Raw genomic sequence first — 9,026 nt, 5'->3', positions numbered from 1 at the left:
AAAACAGCTTGGTACTGGCACAATAACAGACGGCAGGCCAAATGGAATAGAATTGAAAACCCAGAAATGTACCTACAGACCTATAGCCTTCTAATCTTCCATAAGGGAACTAAATAAATAGAATAAAGACAGCCTCTTCAGTAAATGGTGCTGGCAAAATTGGTTACTCACTTATGGAAAACTAAAACTAGCTCCTTATATATCACCCTGCTCTACAATCAACTCCAAATGGATCAAAGACCTCAAAGTCAAAGCAGACACTCCTAAAACATTACAGGTTGGAATAGGAGAAACCCTAGGTCTCCTTAGCACAGGCCAAAATTTTCTTAGTAGACACCCAGAAATACAACAAATTAAAGAAATGTTGGACAAATGGGATTGCATGAAATGCCAGAGCTTCTGCATGGCAAAGGACATAGCTAGTAAGATCAATAGAAAGCACACAGATTTGGAGAAGATCTTCACTAGCCATACAACAGACAAGGTTTCATATCTAAAATATACCTGGAACTCAAAAAATTAAATCTCCCAACAACAAATCCTTAAAGAACGACTGCACAATATATAAATGGGCTAAAGACTTACAGAGAAACTTCTCTGAAGAGGAAAGAAGGATGGCCAATAGACACATGAAGAAATGTTCAACCTCCCTAGCCATAAAAGAAATGCAAATCAAAACAACATTGAGATACAACCTCACTCCAGTTAGAATGGCTAAAATCAAGAACTCTAATAAAAACAGATGCTGGAGGGGATGTAGACAGAAGGGAACCTTACTGCATTGGTGGGAGTGTAAACTTGTTCAACCACTTTGGAAAGCAGTATGGAGGTTCCTCAAAAGGCACCACATAGAGCTTCCCTATGACCCAGCAATCCCACTTTTGGGCATTTACCCAAATGTTCACAAACAAGACCAAGCTAAAGCTACCAGCACGACTATGTTTATTGCAGCATTATTTACTATAGCTAAGATATGGAGCCAACCCAGATGCCCCTCAGTAGATGAATGGACAAGAAAATGTGGTATATATACACAATGGAATTCTATGCCTCTATCAGAAAGAATGACATTGCCCCATTTGTTAGGAAATGGAAAGGCTTGGAAAAAATTATATTAAGTGAAGTAAGCCGGGCCCAAGGAAGCATATGTCCCATAGTTTCCTTTATTTGCAATATCTAGTATATGTCTGAGTCAAGCAGAAAAGGTCAGATAAGTTGATGTTAGGGAAATGAATCTTAAGATATGTATTCACATGTTTTTTTTTCTTTCATTCGATTGTTTCTAACACATTTATAAGATTATTTCTTTGTAGCTTTGTATGTCCCTTCCCCACAGTATAACCCCTGCTTTCACTCTATTTGATGTCGGTATAATTTAAATAGGGATACAGGCGGACCCATTGCAACAATGAGATGTACAAGTCATTATGTCGAAAACAAACTTTACAACTTTGGTGGGGGGGGAGGGGAGGATTGGGGGGAGGATGGGAAGGGATGGGAAGGGGGAAAAAAAGAACTAACCAGCACTATGGTTTGGTTGTGTGCTCACTGTGTGGAGGGGGTGGCCTGGCCTTGTGCTCACACTCACTGCCTCTCCAGCGCGGGTGAAGCCTGGATTCTACTCCAACAAAGTGAGAAGGAACCTAGGAAGGAGACAGTACACATCCTGACAGCTTCCTAAGCCAACCCACCCCCTGATGGGCCAGGTCAGTGATGAGAAGGAACGACTGTCCACTGCCTAGCAAGGCAGTGGAAGTGGCTCTTCCCCGATCTCAGCGCCATGGCCAGCATATCATGGGTAGCTAAACCCAAAGGTGAAAAATTCCCCTCATTTGCAGGGAGTAGTTTTTGAGACAAGGAAAGATGGCCAGATGCAAAGTAATGAAGAAAAGATTTCTGCATTTCAATAACTCCCTTTCCTTCTTCTCCTGCCCCTCCCCGAAAGGACTGAAACCTTTCCAACTGGAATGGGGACCTGTCTCTACTCTGAGCCAAGGCAGAATTAAATAAGCCATTGTGCCATGTGCTCATGGGTAATTAGGCATGCAATTAGACATTTCCTGTCTGGGCTGGTGTTGAACCATGGTCTTCAGATCTCAGCCTCTCTGAGTGGTTAGGATAACAGGCAGGAGCCAACATACCCAGCAGAAATATGTTATTTAAAACACTGTGGACAGCCGTTCCTTCTCATCACTGACCTGGCCCATCAGGGGCTGGGCCTCTGATTGCAGCCAGTGATCCCTGATTCAAGCTGTAGCCTAAAGTCTAACCTGAACTGAAGACTTACAGACACTCCCTCACTTACCAAAGCTACTTACCACTGTCCTCTCAGGTGATTCTCATATATAGTAAAGTTAGAGACCTCCTGCCTTGAATAGCAAATGGATGGATGTGGTATTGATTGTGAAAACTGCTCTGAAAACCTTACAGCCCCTATGTTCTCAGTTTTAGCTACACAGTCAAGTTACCTACTGGGGAGATTTTAAAAGCTTCCCACTGCCAAGACCCTATCCCAGGCTGTGTCATCAGAAGCCCTTGGGCTAGGCCGAAGGTAGCTATGTTATTTGAGGGCTGTCTGGTGGATTCCAGCATTTGGCCAGGTTGGGGAGGTTTGGTTTTATACTTGGGTATAATGTGGTTGCAGAAATTGTGTGTGTGTGTGTGTGTGTGTGTGTGTGTGTGTGTGTGTGTGTGTGTGTGTGTGTGTGTGTGTGTGTTTCTGTTTGTCTGTGTCTCTGTGTTGGTCCCGGGTGCTATCACTGAGCCTCTTTGAGCTCAAGGCCAATGCTCTACCACTTGAGCCATAGTGCCACTTCTGGTTTTTGAGTGGTTAATTGGAGATAAGAGTCTTACAGGGAATTTTCTGTCCAGGCTGACTTTCAGACTTCAGTCTCCTGAGTAGCTACAGGCAGGAGCCAGTGGTGCTGGCTGGCTGTAGAATTTTAGGAAGGAGGTAAGTAGCTTTGGTAAGAACTAATAGTTCTTTGTGTTCCTTGCAGGTCAGTCTACTGCAAATATTTTTTTCTCCTTGTTGAACTAAGGGCAATCTCTGTTCCTTTGCCTCTTGTTGTTGTGGTTGTTGTTGTTGTTGTGTGTGTTGATCCCAGTGCTTGAACTCAGGGCCTGGGAGCTGTCCCTTTTGCTCAAGGCTAACACTCTACTTCTTGAGCTCCACTTCAGGGGGGTTTTGTTTTGTTTTGTTGTGGGATGGGTTTTTATTTTGGCAGTGAACTATAGATAAATGTTTCATGGACTTTTCTAACTTTGAACTCGTATCTTCAGATCTCAGCCTCTTGATTAACAAGGATTATAGATGTGAATCATTGGTGCCTGGGTCTATAAAAACATAGACGATCCTCAATGGATAATGTGATTTTCTTGTCAGCCAGAGAATTCTCCTGTTCTATCAAGGTGGGCCTCTGATTGCAGCCAGTGATCCCTGATTCAAGCTGTAGCCTAAAGTCTAACCTGAACTGAAGACTTACAGACTCTCCCTCACTCCGACCCAGGCTCACTGAGGCCTCTGTCAACTGGAGGGAACTTTCTGGAACTTTCTAGAACATTCTGACATCATCGAGTCTGTGTGACCTGAAGCAAGCAATCTTGAAGCTCCCTTTTCTTTGAGATATGGAGAGCTCTAAACCAGACCAAGGCAGTTTGCTAAGAATGGACTTGCTTTTCAATACTGTAGTCTACAACCAGGCCCCAAATGAACATCCAGCAAATACTTGATGAAAGAACTAATTGAACAATGCAAATATGAATATCATGCCATCATTTCCCCTGGTTCATCTTTTCCCTAAATGATTTACACATTAAATCTTGTGTTCCAAGATTTGCTTGCAGTGAAAATTTTTGGATAATCTTATCCATTTCCAGCTTTAGTCAATGATGGAGATACTTGACATTTATTTTCAATAGCCGGGTTTTTTGTTTGTTTTCTGTTTTGTTTGTTTTTGTTTGTTTTTTGTTTGTTTGAACTCAGAGCATAGGCACTGTTCCTAAGCTTTTTTGCTCAAGACTAGTGCTCTACCACTTGAGCCACATCTCCACTTCTATCTTTTTGCTGATTAATTGGAGGTAAGATTCTCACAGACTTTCCCTCCCAGGCTGACTTTGATGAACCATGCTCCTCAGATTTAAGCCTCCTGAGTCACCAGCACCCAGCTTATACCTTCATTTTCTCTCACAAACATGTGCAGGACTATGATTAGCATAAGCAGGACAGTGGAGGAGCAATCCATTTTCAGTGGACCAAACGTGTCACCTCTGTGAACAGACAAACATGGGATTGTGCCTGGGATATCAAATAGGAGAGAGATGTTGTTCACACTGTCTAATTTCTCTCAAATTCACTTCTCTCAAAAGTCAGCTAGTAACAAAGGAGGCTTCTGAGGTGTGAATGGTTAGTGAGTAGAAAGTAGGGCTGGACTCATTATTTGCTATGAGCTTGATGCAAAGCATCTGGAAACTGTAAAGCAATAATAATAATAATTATAACGATAATAATAATAATGATAATAATTCAATATTTTTGTGTTTAATTCTAGGTTTTATCCCAAAGGAAACTCCTGCAAAGTCCCAGAAGGTACTAGAAGGGAGGCAGGGACTTTTCCTGCCAGCTGTGGTATGCACCCAGGGGCTCTGCTGGCATCTCCTTGTCCATATAGACACTAGCTTGCTGTTGGCTGGCAGTGTGGCAGAGAGCCAATCGCTGCACTTACATAGAATCTTCTTTAAAAATTGACAGAGCAATGAAATTACCACCTGGCTAGATTTCTCTTTCCAAATACAAGACTGACTTTTAAGTACATTATACTGGTGTAATTGAAAATCAGAAGCATGGGAAAAGAGGTGCTCTAATTTCTTCTTGACTGTTGGGTGGGGCCTAGATGATCTACTGACAGAGCAGGGAGGCATGGGAGAAAGAAGGATGCTGGGGAGAATGGAAGGCCAACAACAAATCGGTATACCACATCCTTAAATGGAGCAGAATTCCTAGAAGAATAGTAGTTTACCACTCTGGAAATCTAAAGTCTGTGGGTTTTCTCCAGTGATGTGCATAGTACAATGTGGGTTTCAATTAATTCTGCTATTCCTGTTTCTGTCCCTGTGATAAGAAATTTTCTTTCTCTCCTTCCTTCTTTCCTTCTTTCCTTGCTTCCTTCATTCCTTGCTTCCTTCCTTCTTTCTTTCCTTCCTTCCTTCTTTTCTTTTCTTTTCTTTTTTTCCTCCATCCCAGGGCTTGATCTTTGGGCCTGAGTGCTGTCCCTGAGTTTTTGTGCTCAAGGTTAGCACTCCACCATTTAAGCCAGAGCTCACTTCCAGCTTTCACTGTGATTAATTGGAGATAAGAGTCTCAGAGCTTAGATTATAAAAAAGAACACAGTAAAAGACAGATTGCCCATGCAAGCCAATCCAAGATGGTACCCAATATTAGCACTTGTTCTTTGTTCATTTAACAGTGTCCTGTGGCAAACCTGGCAGCAGGGGGTGCTGTGCCCCTATGATTGGTCTCTCCCTGTTTTAGGGCCTGATGTGAGGATGGACAGAAGAGATCAATCATAGTGATAGATGGTTGGTGATTCTAAGTGGTTCTGAAAGAATGTTAATTTTAGGTGCTGGATCTTGGTAAATGGAGTATTACAGAATATGATCAAGTGACAATTGAGGGCTTTTGTGATATCATGTTCGAGATTTCCTCTGCCTGGGGTTTGCAGTGTAGAATTTTCTCTTGAGAGATTTCTTTAGTCTGATATCATTCCTGCAGATACCAACCAATGCTGCTTCAGATGAGTTTGGACTTCCTTGTCATGTCTATCTTGAGTTGAAGAGTATCAACCTTGGTGCCCTGGTTTAATGAGTCAGATGACACTGGAATTCAAATGTGTGTGTTTTGATCAGGGAGCACATTATACCCATACAGTAACCATGACAGGATATAGCACTTCACTGCCAAATGCCTGTGCTTTAGAATAACCATCCAGGCACAGATGAAGAATCTCCTCCTTACTGTCGGGGATTGAGGCTGGCATTCCAACCCCTCTAAGAAACTCCGAACCTGTCTTCTTCACATTAGGAAAAAAGCACTGGGGACAAATGCTGGCTTTGGTCCTTGCTCTGAGAAGTTCTGACAGGAGTGACTATGTGTCTTAATTTATTCCTCTGTAAATAAGATTCAGAGCTAGGCACTAGTGGCTCATACCTGTCATCCTACTTACTCAAGAGGCTTAGATCTGAGGATGCATGTTCAAAGCCAACCCTGGGCAAGAAAGTCTGCAAGACTCATCTCCAATGAACCACCAGAAAACCAGAAGTGGTGCTGTGGTTCAAAATAGTAGACCACTAGCCTTGAGCAAAAGAGCTCAGGGACAGCACCCAGGCCCTGAGTTCAAGCCCCTGACAAAAATATATTAAATATATAATAATAATTATTATAAATAAATATATAAATAATAAATAAATAAGAACAAAATAAGTAAGGTTCCAGTACAGTAGCATAAGATTTAGGGTTGAAATCTACCTTTAACTTGGATTGGGTAAAACCTGCCTCTTCTTGGAACTCAGCTTCCTAATCAGAGGCAAATGTTGTATGTGTGCCTGTACTGGATCTTGAACTCAGGGCCTGCGCATTGCACTCCACCAATTGAGCCACAGTTCCACTTCCTGTTTCCTGGTGGCTCATTGGGGATAAGAGTCTCATGGACTTTCCTGAACAGGCTGGCTTCAAACTACAGTCCTCAGATCTCAGGGTCTTCATTAGGAATCTGCAGCTAGGATTATCAGTGTGAGCCATCCCGGTGCCTAGCTTTGCCAGGTTCTGAGGTATCTTTTAGACAAATCAGAAGGGCCGTTAGCCACCTCGGATCATCTGAGGTAACAGCAAAAAGCCAGGAGAGCGAGGTGGAGCTACCCAAGTTTGGCAAGGGGGAAACCCCCAAATGGCTTCTTTACTCTGGAAGTTCTCAATATTCCACCATAAATGTTTCATAATTTTCTCATGGATTATTCAGTTGCAACTTAATAACCTTAAATTTTATGAGATTGTAGGGTTTTTTTTTCCTATATGGGAGTAAAACGTTGCCAACCTGGGATCCAGCTGGGAGGAGAAAATGCTGACATTGTCCATTTATTTTCATGATGCAATGGAATCCACAATAAACAACAAATAAAAAAACAAAAAGAAGAGGAGTAAAAATAATCCTGATGTTGCTCTTTCTAAAATATTTCATTTCATAAAACTCTCCCTCTTTGCAGATGACATGATCTTGTATTTAAAGAATCCCATAGACTCCACTCCCAAATTACTCAAGCTGATTCAAAACTTTGGCAAAGTAGCAGGTTATAAAATTAACCCCCAAAAATCAATGGCTTTTCTGTATGCCAACAATGAGAAAAGTGTGGCTGAAATTAGGAAAGCAACTTCATTTGTAATAGCCCCACAAAAAATAAAATACCTAGGAATTAACTAAAGAAGTGAAGGACCTCTATGATGAAAACTTGAAAATCTTAAAAAAGGAAATCAACACAGAACTTAAAAAATGGCAAAACCTCCCATGCTCCTGGATTGGAAAGATTAACATCGTGAAAATGGCAATACTTCCCAAGGTTATCTACAAATTCAATGCAATACCAATCAAAATTCCAACCTCATTCTTCAAGGAAATAGAAGAGGCAATCCAAAAATTCATATGGAACAATAAAAGACCCCGAATAGCAAAAACGCTCCTCAATGGAAAGAACACTGCTGGAGGAATATCAATACCAAACTTCAAACTCTACTATAAAGCCATAGTAATCAAAACAGCTTGGTATTGGCATAAGAACAGACCTCAGGACCAATGGAATAGAATTGAAAACCCAGAAATGAACCTACAGACCTATAGCCATCTAATCTTTGATAAGGGAGCTAAACCAATAGAATGGAAGAAAGACAACCTCTTCAGTAAATGGTGCTGGCAAAATTGGTTAACTACATGTAGAAAACTAAGGCTAGATCCTTATATATCACCCTGCACCAGAATCAACTCCAAATGGATCAAAGACCTTGAACTCAAAGCAGACACTCTGAAAACATTACAGGATGGAATAGGAGAAACACTAGGTCTTCCTGGCTCAGGCCGAAATTTTCTGAATAGAGACCCGGAAACACAACGAATCAAAGAAAGGTTGGACAAATGGGATTGCATGAAGTTGCAGAGCTTCTGCAGGGCAAATGACATAGCTAGCAAGATCAATAGAAAGCCCATGGATTGGGAGAAGATCTTTACTAGCCATACAACGGACAAGGGTCTCATATCTAAAATATACTTGGAACTCAAAAAATTAAACCACCCAACAACAAATCCTCAAAGAAACAACTGCCCAATAAATAAGTGGGTGAAAGACTTAAAGAGAAACTTCTCTGAAGAAGAAAGAAGGATGGCCAAAAACACATGAAGAAAATGTTCAACATCCCTAGCCATAAAAGAAATGCAACTCAAAACAACATTCAGATATCACCTCACTCCAGTTAGAACAGCAAAAAATCAAGAACTCTAACAACAACAGATGCTGGAGGGGATGTGGACAGAAAGGAACCTTACTTCATTGTTGGTGGGAATGTAAACTTGTTCAACCACTTTGGAAAGCAGTATGGATGTTCCTCAAAAGACTTCACATAGAACTCCCCTATGACCCAGCAATCCCACTTTTGGACATTTACCCAAATGTTTACAAACAGGACCACACTAAAGCTACCAGCACAACTATGTTTATTGCAGCATTATTTACCATAGCTAAGATATGGAACCAACCCAGATGCCCCTCAGTAGATGAATGTATCAAGAAAATGTGGTATATATACACAATGGAATTCTATGCCTCCATCAGAAAGAATGACATTGCTCCATTTGTTAGGAAATGGAAAAACTTGGAAAAAATTATATTAAGTGAAGTAAGCCAGGCCCAAAGAAACATAGGTCCCATGGTTTCCCTTATTTGTAATATCTAGTATATGTATGAGTCAAGCGGAAAAGGTCAGATAA

Source organism: Dipodomys merriami, unplaced genomic scaffold, assembly GCF_024711535.1.
Source record: "Dipodomys merriami isolate MVZ:Mamm:240054 unplaced genomic scaffold, mDipMer1.0.p SCAF_512, whole genome shotgun sequence".
Taxonomy (NCBI): domain Eukaryota; kingdom Metazoa; phylum Chordata; class Mammalia; order Rodentia; family Heteromyidae; genus Dipodomys; species Dipodomys merriami.
The sequence above is the reverse complement of the archived record's forward strand: the minus strand, read 5'-3'. Positions refer to the sequence as shown.